Source organism: Hyperolius riggenbachi, chromosome 8 (assembly GCF_040937935.1).
Source record: "Hyperolius riggenbachi isolate aHypRig1 chromosome 8, aHypRig1.pri, whole genome shotgun sequence".
Classification (NCBI taxonomy): Eukaryota; Metazoa; Chordata; class Amphibia; order Anura; family Hyperoliidae; genus Hyperolius; species Hyperolius riggenbachi.
The window spans coordinates 200654164-200666302 of NC_090653.1; the positions used below are offsets into that span (position 1 = coordinate 200654164).

Genomic DNA, 12139 nt, shown 5'->3' on the forward strand with positions numbered 1-12139 from the left:
AAATAGCCAACTGTACATATTGAGAAAGATCTGCTTTGCATCTGTATGGGCTTAAAAAGTTAGCAAATAATGTTAGTTAACAAGCATCTTTTTTAAAGTTAAAACTTCAATCATGAAGTTTCTAATTGAAAAGAAGTCATCAATCTTTAGCAGTTGTCCTCTTGCTTTGGATCTAATAATAAAACTGTCCTGGGATTTAAAATTGTCACCATGCATATGATAGAATTTCATAAGGGAGTTACTTTACAGGTTTGCAATTCACTGTGACTTACCGTAATATGTCATGCTAAAAAAATAGTAATTTGATGTCTGTCATAACATTGACGTTATCTGTTTTATTTACCAAACACACAATTGGAGAACCTCACTCCCAAACAGTTCTCTGCTGCTTTATAAAGCCTGCAGGCTGCTCATAAGCCAATGAGAAGTGCGCACATAATACACCTAGCTTGCAGTGATAATCAAGCAAAAGCTGAGCAAGTCAGCCAATTAGTAGGAGAGGGCTTCAGTTGCATATAGACAATGGCTATATGACCAGCAGGGGGCACCAGCGTGCAGGATATTCCCTCTCATCTGCCCCCCTCCTAACTAAACTGCATGGGATACTACAATAATTAAAAACAATGGTGCATGAGCCAGCCTGGGGCCCCGGGAACTCTCACTGCCCGGGGCCCCAGAACCAGCATCTGACACCATATGTGAGCGCAGCCAAGACCTTGGAGCTGCCACCTCCAAGGCCTGTCTCCTACTGCTCTAAAACTTACCAAACACACAATTGGAGAACCTCACTCCCAAACAGTTCTCTGCTGCTTTATAAAGCCTGCAGGCTGCTCATAAGCCAATGAGAAGTGCACACATAATACACCTAGCTTGCAGTGATAATCAAGCAAAAGCTGAGCAAGTCAGCCAATTAGTAGGAGAGGGCTTCAGTTGCATATAGACAATGGCTATATGACCAGCAGGGGGCACCAGCGTGCAGGATATTCCCTACTGTTTGGGAGTGAGGTTCTCCAATTGTGTGTTTGGTAAGTTTTAGAGCAGTAGGAGACAGGCCTTGGAGGTGGCAGCTCCAAGGTCTTGGCTGGCTCATGCACCATTGTTTTTAGTTATCTGTTTTATTTTCTGCTTATTTAAAGCAAAATGGAACCACTATTTCCTACAGTTGATCTTATTGCTACCGAGGTTGTACGTTCCCCCCAAAAATTGTTTCACAATTGCACATTATCATCTACTTTGCTGATAAAGGCTGCAGAATGTATTGTCTCTATATCATAAAGATTACTAACTTGTTTTCTGTATTTTCAGTCAGTAAGTGTCCCTGGGATAACACTGATAACATTGGAGGGGGTGGGTCAGTGCAAAAGGCTGAGTTATTGCTGTTGACTGACAGGTAGGGATGAGCAGATCAATTTGTAAAGTCTGAACCTGTGGTGAATTTGCCTTGTCATGCATACAAGCTAGAATCACCAAGCTTGCTAAGTATGTTAAGAAGAATAATGGGAACAAGGTGTTTTGGGGATACAAGTTCCTGTATGCAAGAGCTTGTATGAAGACTTCAGATGCTAAAGTGGTAATGGTGAATACAACTGTGGTTTGCTGTGAGTTTGTTCATGCTGGGGAGGGCAACGATGTTCATTATAGGTGACCACTGGAACCTTTAGTACTGGACTCTCACTGATTAAGGGGTGCAGGTGCATGGACATTTGTGGAGGAGGCGATAAAGCTTATTGCTTTTAAGCTGATTCAGCAGACATAAACTAGCAGTGACACCTTTCACTTGGATACCTCCTGTGAATTACCAGAATTATTCTGCTTGTATAAAATGCTAATGAATTGGCTATGGGGAAGATTTGTATTCCATGTATACAGTTTAGGGCCCCAGAAAACTGTTTTTAATTGGTAAATGCATGAATGTTGTATGAGAGGAGGATCCTTTTGAGCTATTTATGATACTTTGTAAAACATTTGAATTGCATACCTTGGCTTATAACGCTGTCCATTTTTATTGGTCCTAAAATATTATTTATTCTGCTCACATATTCCCTCAGTTCGTCAAACTCTCCACTGATGTAAGTAAAGCAAAGGGCATGTTTTTAAATCTGCCTGCATAGTTCTAAAGTCTCAAAAAACTTGCATCTCAGATAATAACTGAAGAAACTAATGGAACCATACAGTTATGTTGTATGGGATTTTCTCAGGCAGACCAAAATCTGTAGAACTTAGTCACACAATCATAGAAGCTCCATCCTTAAATATCTTGATATATTGTCTAAAAAAATCTATTTCTTTTCCTGAGTTGTTATTACATTTTTTTGCATACAGCACTTTGAGTTATCTGGGAGGAAAGTATTCGTAGTAGTGGTAGTAGTAGTTAAGTAGTAGTGTAGTAGTAGTAGTAGTTATGTAAGTAGAGCAAGTATTTAACTACATACATATGTGTTGTTTATTTTTTTTGGGGGGGTGGGGGGGGCACATTATTGCTAATAGTTTCTCAAAGGGAATCTGAAATGAAAATAAACGTATGATATAGTGGTTTGTATGTGTAGTACTGCTAAGAAATAAAACATTATTAGCACAGATATGAGCCTCATATTGTTTCTAGTACAGGAAGAGTTAAGAAACTTCAGTTGTTATTTATGCAAAAGAGCTTCTGTGAGCTCTGCGATTTTTAAAATTTTTTTGGACAGCACTGTCTTTTGAAGCACTTTTCTCAACTGTCTCTCATTGTTTCTTCTTTGTTTGAACTTTTCTCTGCAGAAAATCCATAAAGGGTCAGTAGCCTGCTCTGTGAAATCATTTAAAACGCTAAGTGTATTGGGGAAATTGCAATTATTAGAGTATGATGCAATGTCATAAAAAAGATATAAACCTGGGCAGCACGGTGGTGTAGGGGTTAGCGCTCTCACCTTGCAGTGATGGGTCCCCGGTTCGAATCCCAGCCAGCTCAACATCTGCAAGGAGTTTGTATGTTCTCCCCGTTTCTGCATGGGTTTCCTTCGGGCACACCGGTTTCCTCCCACATTGTCACACTCACCATGGCGACCCGCCGTAATGTTCTCATGTGTGTTCCTCAGTGCGTACGCGCGGGGGCTTGCTGAGGCCTCATTGTTCCTTTCCTGCTCGGAGTTTGGCGTTGCGCGGTATGCGCACGTGTGCAGGGTGTTGCAGCGCGCTGCACATGTGCTCACGTAAGCAAGGGCGTGCACACGCGTGTGCAAAGAGTTATTGCACATGGGCAGAGCGCTAATTTCGGCACCAATGTCCAGTATAAAAGCAGCACTGCCCTTGACTGCAGTGCTGCTCGTTCTGACAGCTTGGCGACCCGTGTCCGGTGAACCGTTGTTCCTGCTGTTATTCTTCTCATTGATTTCCCGCTGTGACCTTTGCCTGTGACCCTGACTTACGCTTATCTCCGCCTTCCCTGATCCTTGGCTCTGTTTCTGGACTACTGCTGTTTGCCACCTGCCCCGACCTCTGGCTTGTGACCCAGACCTCCAGCTTGTGACCCAGACCTCCGTAGAACGCCACCTGCTCTGGACCTTTGGCTACCGTCTGACTACGTCTGTTCCACAATTAGCATCACTGTTCTCTCGACTACTCGCTGAGGTAATCCCAGTAGTGACCTGGTGGGCACTAGGCAATGAAGCTCTACATCCTCCTCAGGGTGGTGTAGTTCCTGCACTCCCCTCAAGGGGGTGTGGGTGAAGACCCATAGTCACTTAGATTCCACTACTGGGTAACACCTCTTCCTTCGTGAGAAGGTCAACTAGGACTGAAGACCTAACACACATCCCCAAAAGATACAGATAAGTTAATTGGCTTCCCGCTAAAATTACCCTAGACTACGATACAAACACTACACATGCATACATAGACATATCACTATGGTAGGGATTAGATTGTGAGCTCCTCTGATGGACAGTTAGTGACAAGATAATATATTCTCTGTACAGCACTGCGGAAAAGATGTTGGCGCTATATAAATATTAAATAATAATAATAAATATACCTGAACATAAAAATATGCAATATTTTCTTTGCTACTAATGTTCTAATAATTATCCATACTACACAACCAATTTATTATATCATGAGGTTTTTTCAGCTTTAGTGTCACTTTAAGTCTGAAAATCTTGGCAGTCAAACTAGTAGTTGATAGGTAGGCACACTGCATGCCTGGTACTCTAGGTGCTACCATGCCATGTAAATTGTGGCTATGGTGACACAGAGAATGTATTTTGGGTGCCAGAGTTAGTCTTTAGTATAACATATAGGCGCAGTGGCAGCAGAGCAGTAATCGGCGCTCAGCTACATTAAACGGTAGCTGAGGGGGTTTAGTGTTAAGCATAGATGGGAAGGTTAGTGTTATGAGTACGTAGGGAAAGGGGGGGAGGGGTTAGTGTTAGGCATAGATAGGGGAAGGTAAGTGAGTAAATAGGGTTACAGTGTGGGAAAGTAGAATATCAGAATAATTACCGGTACCATACTATCTGGAGTTGGGCATTGTAGAATATCGGTAAATTTAAATCTGGGGGCCTTGCCTTTGTACAGAATTGCCCATTCAGATCCCTGTATATGACTAAGCCAAATCTCAGTTCTTTGCAAAATTGTGATATACTGTATGCTTTTTAAATTGTGTATTTTTTTTACACTAAGAAAACAAACAAATCTGATTTTTGTTAAAAATGATAGCTCCAAACAGTGAGGGCACATCATGCTGAAGGCTTAAAAAGCATATACGTTAATACGTTATTTTGAAATCAAAATAGATTTTCCTTTTTTTTTTTTCTATTTTCATTAAAGCGGGAGTGTCACCATAAAAATCTAATTTCAACAGCAACTGGTCTGAGTGTATTAAGTGATAAAGATGCTAATCCTGCATTCAAAGCTTTCAAAACTTTTTCTGCTGTTAGGATTTGGAGTTATCACATACTTGAGGAGCACTGGCCCTTTAGTAGTCAGTGCCAAACAGCTGCATGCTAGGGTTCTTTTTATCTATAATATATTCCTTCTCTTCCATTTATTTCCTTGCCTAGCTGCTTATCTGCTCACTTGTGTTTACAAGCAAGGCTGAGGTGACTCAGTGATTGGGGGGGAGAAGAAAAAAGTAAAGGGCAGAAATCACATCAGGATTTAGCCTCAGCTGTGGGCAAAAGACATGGCCTCCACCAGGAACAGAATTCTCTTAATTTACTATATAAAATTCACTGAAATCAAAACATGGACAATACAATACATGTGTTATGTAAGTAGATTGTTGTTGTTATTATTATTATTATTTAGTATTTATATAGTGCCATCTTCAAACGCAGTGCTGTACAGAGGAGGCGCTCACAATCTAATCCCTACCATAGTCATATGTCTATGTATGTATCGTTTTTAGTGTATTTATTGTAGTCTAGGGACACTTTTTGGGGGAAGCCAATTAACTTATCTGTATGTTTTTGGGATGTGGGAGGAAACCGGAGTACCCGGAGGAAACCCACGCTGCAAGGCGCGAGTGCTAACCACTACGCCACCGTGCTGCTCATAAGTAGATCAAGTATTTATCTACTTACATATTTGGTTTTTTCCCTGGCTACTGCTTTAACAAATATTCATGAAGGTAAAAAAATGTTTACATCAAAATATTTTACTGTCTTAGGGTCTAAAGGTTCATACACACGCCCAACTTAATGCACAACATGACCAACTGCACAACAAGTTGTTTACCTGAAAAGTACATACACACATACCAACCAACTGAACAACAAACTCACTTAAATATTATGCGCGCAAGCTAAACGACAAACTGCACAACATGTCTGCATTCAAAAACAACAAAGTTATTCAAAAGATTTTACACAAATTCCAACCTGCATGATAGTTGGTCAGATTGATCCACCGGTTGGATCTGGCAAACAACCTGTTATCAGTTGGTCATCTAGTTGCTTGCCAGCTGTACACACACCCAACTTATCTTCCAACAGACAAGTTTGGAAGAAAGTTGGACATATTGTTGGTAGGTGTGTATGAGCCTTAAAACTTGCTTCTGTATAACTTTTATCAGTCAACAAATGGATAACAAACTTCTTGACCAAGAGGAGACAGCAGATTAGGCTGGGGAAACATATATCAAGCTCTTTGACAGTCAGCATTAGAACACCACAGGGCTGTTTGCTTTTCTTTCTGCTTTATTCACTGTACACCAATGACTGCATCTCCACAGATACATCTGCAAAGGTTCTGAAGTTTGCAGATGACACAACAGTAGTTGGGATGAGTCTGCATACAGACAGGTAGTGGGACAGGTTTCTTCCTGGTGCAGCAGCAAAAACTTGGAACTTAATGCTCTTAAGACCAAGGAAATAATAATAGATTTTAGGAGAACTCCCCTCCAGCGCCTCCCCCAATCATAAATGGATCTACAGTGACACAAGTAGAGTCATTCAAATTTTTTGGATCCATAATTTCCAGCAACTTAAAATGGGATAGAAATACAATTACCATCATCAAGAAAGCCCAACAGAGCATGTACCACCTACTGCAGCTGAAAAAAACTAATGGTGCAGTTCTATAATGTAATCATTGAATCCTTCATGACATCACCTATGACTAGTTAGGCTCATGCTCCGTACAAAAAAGGGTGAGACTGCAGTGCATCATCTTATCAGCAGAAAAAAATAATTGGCTGTTACTTACCTTCCCTGTAGGATCTTTATGCTAGCAGGTGCAGAAAGAGAGCGATCAAGGTTGCCTCTGACCCCTCTCACCCTGCTCACTCCATCTTCCGACTTATGCCTTTAGGAGTGAGTTACCATTCAGAACAACTATAAAACTGCTAGGACTGAGCTGCTTGGGTTTGAAACAGAGTTTCTAAACTTTCCCTTCAACATCTTGGCAGCACTTCCTTATGGAACCACTGCCTACTGCCAGAATTAGCAACGTTTAAAAATACAACACTTTGGTTGGACAGGGGAGTGATATACCTAGGATAAATCCTAAAAGGTTCACAGATAGTTCCTCTACCCGTTCTCAAGGAAACATACTCACTGACCAATACCCATGACTTCATGTACATGCAATTATGTTGTGCCCTCAAGGCCCAATTCCCAGAGGTACTGCCTCAAACAGGAACCTCCCTGATCCTAGAAAGTATTAAAGATGGACCAGTTAGACACCATATTGGATCTTTATACTTCCTATTTCTACAACACCAATCACAAACAATCATTGACAGCTCAGTGAAAAAATGGGTTACAAGGTGCAAGTAGATGAGGAGGAGTCGGAGGAATGTCTTTTACTCCCAGGTTTCTCCTTGCGTTTGTGATAGACTCACCCAGATATATGTAATCCCCCAAAGCAACAGTGCTGCCCATATTTATTCAAACCCCTGGCAAATTTTGAATTAAAGTTATTTTTATTCAACCAGCAAGTAATTTGACATAGGTGTCTCCCAAAAGATAATAAGACAATGTAAGAGGCATTATTGTGGGGGAAAAAAAAACTTTTCTCAGATGTTATTTACATTTGAGCAAAAAGTGTCCAGTCCAAAATTATTCATACCCTTCACGAACTGTCACGGTCTGTGGGAAATCTAAAGTTCTATACCTTTCCAAATAGTCCAAGCTGTTCTAAAGCATTCTAATTACCCTGAATAATTGGGAACCGCAGTTTTAATCAACAGGTGAAAAACAGCAGCTCTCTGCAGTTGGTTTGTGGACAGTCATGGCTAAGACAAAGGATCTCACTGAGGACCTGCGGGCTGCACATTGTGGCTGCTCACAAGTCAGGAAAGGGCTACAACACCATTTCTAAATGTTTTCAAGTTCCAGTGGCTACAGTGCAAAGTATTATTTAAAAATACAAGATATTCCACACTGTGGAAAATCTCAGAGGACGTGGTCGGAAGCCAAACGTGACATCTGTGTTGGCCAGGAGGATAGTGAGAGAGATGAAAAAGAGTCCAAGGATCACTACCAAGCCCATCCTGGTGAATCTGTGTTCTGCTGGTGGCAATGTGTCAAGGCAGACAATCCAACGGACACTGCACACTGCTGGGTTCCACAGATGCAGACCAAGAAGGATGCCACTTCTCCAGATAAGGCACACAAAAGCTTTCTTTCCCTTTGCAAATGCTCATCTGGACAAAGAAGACGACTTCTGGTCTTCTGTGTTATGGTCAGATGAAACAAAAATTGAATTGTTTGGTCACAGTGATGTTTCCTTCATTTGGTACAATAAAGGACACACCTTCAACCCAATAAACACCATCCCAATGTCAAACATGGTGGTGGGAACCTAATGCTTTTGGGGGTGTTTTTCAGCCAATGGACCAGGGAACCTCATCACAGTAAACGGCATTAGGCAGTCTGCAGAGAAACTTGACCTTGAGCACCAGTGGAAATTTCAGCATGACAAAGGCCCAAAACACACAGCAAAAGTGGTGAAGAAATGGTTAGCAAACAACAAGATTAACATTTTTGGAGTGGCCCAGCTAGAGTCCTGGCTTGAATCCAATTGAGAATCTGTGGAGGGAGCTAAAGATCAGGCAAGAAGACCGACCCTCCAACCTGAAAGATTTTGAGCTCCCTGCTAAAGATTAATGGGCAACAGTGGAGACATGCAAAACGCTGTTCTGCAATTATAGGAAGCGTTTGATTCTTGTAATAGCCAATGAAGGATTTTCTATTGATTATCGAGAAGGGTATGAATAATTTTGGACTGGACACATTTTGATCAAATGTAAATAAAAGCCGACAAATGTTTTTTTCCCCCAATAATGCCTCTTGTACATCGTCTTTATCTTTATCTAATTATCTTTTTATCTTTTGGAAGACACTGATGTCATTTCCCATCAAAAAAGTACTTGCTGATTGAATAAAAGTAACTTTAAGTCAAAGTTTGCCAGAGGTATGCATAATTATGGGCAGCACTGTAACTGTTGCCTTCTCAGTTAGTTAAATCCTCGCCTTTGGCCTCGGCCAGTTGTCCTAATTGTGCATACACATGCTTTGGCAGTGCCCGCCTATAGCGGACTTTTGGAAGCAAGTGGTAGACTTTCTACATGGTTGCAGGGCTCTCCTGCATTGTTAGACATTAAATTATGCATCCCAAACATTACAAAGGAAGGTTTATCAAAATTCGATAAATCCTTTCTGGTAGAAACCCTCCTAGAGGCTAAACAATGTATGGTCTTTAGATGGCTGTCATCCATATATCCCACTCTAGATGACTGGAAATCCAAAGTCAAAGCTACCCTTCCATATAGAAAACTTGTATACAACCATAGGAAGTGTCCTGCTAAACTTCTCTGCATTTAGGAGCGCTGGTTGAGGAACCCTCGAGTATAACTGTATAATGCTGATTAGTCATTGTATCCGTCATTGCTTTTTAAGATTTATTAACGCCCTGAGTGCACTAATTTCCTACTTATGTATAACTATACCTTCCATCGTACATGTCTTGAGTGGACATGCCATTCGTATTACAACATCTAATTTGTACTAATGTTTAATATTGTTGTCCCTTTTTCTATAAACATCTGTGATATCACTTGTACTACCATGTTATTCATGTTTTATCACCATCTGTATGACATTTTGCTATTCAATAAAAAAAAAAAAAAAAAACACCTTTGGTTAATGAACAAAAAAAACTGCTAGGGCTGGAAAGAATTACGGCACAGAACTAAAATTGAACACTTCTCACCCTGCTTATTACCACTTTAACTTATATACTGTCTTTGACTTGTATCGGTTTGTCTACGTCCATTAAACAACTGCCAAGTCAAATTCCTTATAAGTGTATACTTATTTGGCCAAATAAAATTGATTTTGATGCAAAGCATTTTAGTGATAAATACTATTCAAGGAAGTAGTATTTTATGTGTCTCACATTTTCAGAAATATAATACTGTATAATGATAAAATATATTTAAAAAGATTTTCGTCCTTGAAGTTTGAACCGCACTGTACTCTTCACTGACCAATGTCCCTTGTTTTCTAGTGCAATAAATGCTTACAGTTAGCATGCTTTAAATACATTTTCATGATGATTCTATATTTCATCGTAAGCAGTCATGAAAAGCCATGGGGAGAGTGAACTCTGTGCTTCAGGCACTCACCTGAAGATTAATAATCATACAGGGAGCAGCTGAAAGCCGCCCCCCCCCCCTCCCTGTTTTCATTACACGGCAGCCCTGCACAAAGAGTTCTCAATCTAGTCACCATTTTGCCACTGTACAAGTTATTACTCAAATTCCTCTGCACCACAGGTGCAATAATTTCTGGGGTAAAAAAAAAATTAGGAACCTGTTCTAAGACTATTTATAAATGGACATTAGTACGTATTCACTGTACCAATGAAGGAGCAAAATATATTTGAAATCACTACTGATCTTTTAGCTTCAGCAGTGAAATCAGAATATCTCCTCTTCATATAAGCTTTAAAAACAAAGGGGGTCCCCCCAAAATTAATCCAACTCTTACCATGAGCATACTGCCTTCCCTTAGTTGTACATTTTATACATCACGTGTCAACAGCTGAATACCTGAACCTATTCTTGTTCAAAGCTAACATCTTTTTGATTTTAAATAAAATATCGCCTTCATCAATCCAGGGAACTATTTACTTTACTTACCACAGTAACCTACAGTTATACTAGCAAAGGCCAATTTTCTCCTCTGTAACCAAGTGTTAACAGTGCCAGTTGTGTTACATATTGTTTCTTTCATATTTGAACTGCAATCCATTTAGCATTTATCCATTTTTGATAATTATTATAGTTCATAAGTTGCTTTTTTTCTCTGCTTATATGTTTTAGACGTGTTATCTTTCTTCAAGCTTGAAAATATCAGTGCATCTCTTTTTCTTGACACTTGTGACTTTTGTTTGAACTTTTCAATAAAAAATTATCGAAATCAAAAAGCAAAGGGGATCAGCAAAGTAGCCAGGAACCTTGCATTTTCAAAAGGAATTCAGCAATGCAAAATACTGTCTCTGTTCCTACCAGTCCAGGATAGAAACTGTAAGACATAGCAGCCAGGAAAAATGACTGTTTGCCAATAGCTAAACTCATGCAGATGTAGTCAGTTCAATAAAAAAGAGTGTTTTTCTTTAAAGCGGACCCAAACTAAAAATATTTAGTTGCACCACTCTGACACATACAAAGATAAATAAACACTCCTTCAAACCTATGATCATTTCTGTGCATGCTTTTCAGCCTTCTCTTTTCATAGCTAGGGTTATACCGGGGGCAGCCATTAGCAATTCCTCCATTGCCGGACACCATCTACTCCACCAGTTTGCCGGAAAAATCCCGGCAATTTGAAAGGAAGGGAGGGGTTTCTCCAATAAATGTAAAATATTTTATATTTGTCTTCATGCAGCTGAAAAAAGGCTGCTATTTATTATTATAATTTAGAAAATAGATTTATTTCTGAAATCTTGTATTTTTAATTTAGGTCCACTTTAAGACAGAAAAGTGTTGTATTTTTAAAGTTTGCCCTTAAGTTGAATTTGTGATTGGTAAGATAGCTAACAAATACCCTATATGAATTTTGTAGACATACCTACACACGTTTATGTCCTGTTTCTGTCAGAAATTTAGAGAAACACTCGCCAAGGGAAGGGAAAGTCTGACCTACAAAACCTGACACATGGATAATGAATGGCAGAGTATCAACAACTCCTATTACAGCTTGACTTTCCTCAGATAAAGTGAGCAGTTTTTCATAAATTACTACCCCAGAATGTGAAGCATAAGATTATTGCACTTAGACCAGGTGTCCGCGGCCCATTGTCGGGCCACAGGATGTGCTGAGCTGGGCCATGCACATCTGACTTTGCAGTGCACGGAAGCTGCGAGTAGCAAGTGAGTCACTGAACTCAGCAGAATACTAGTAAAGCAGAGCCGTCTGCAGCCAATGTTACTGCTGCCACCTGGTGTCTGTAATTTGTATTGCAGTATGTTTTCTGTCTCTGCGGACACTGGGTTGCAGCAGTGAGGATGATTGGGACACTCTGGTCCCTTACCAGCCACAGAGTCTGGAGGGTGAGGTGAGCAGCTGGTGCAGGAAGCTTCATTTCATGAAGAATGAAAGGCTTAGGGAAGCTTGCTGCTCCCAGGAATTCTTTATGCAATGACACTGACGCCCTC

General features: G+C 40.3%; 1 protein-coding gene across 3 annotated transcripts in view; it reads left to right on the top strand.

Annotated features, from left to right (window-relative positions):
- Positions 1-12139, top strand: part of ASTN2 (astrotactin 2) — an 818428-nt gene that overhangs the window by 431970 nt on the left and 374319 nt on the right. The window lies entirely within an intron of this gene.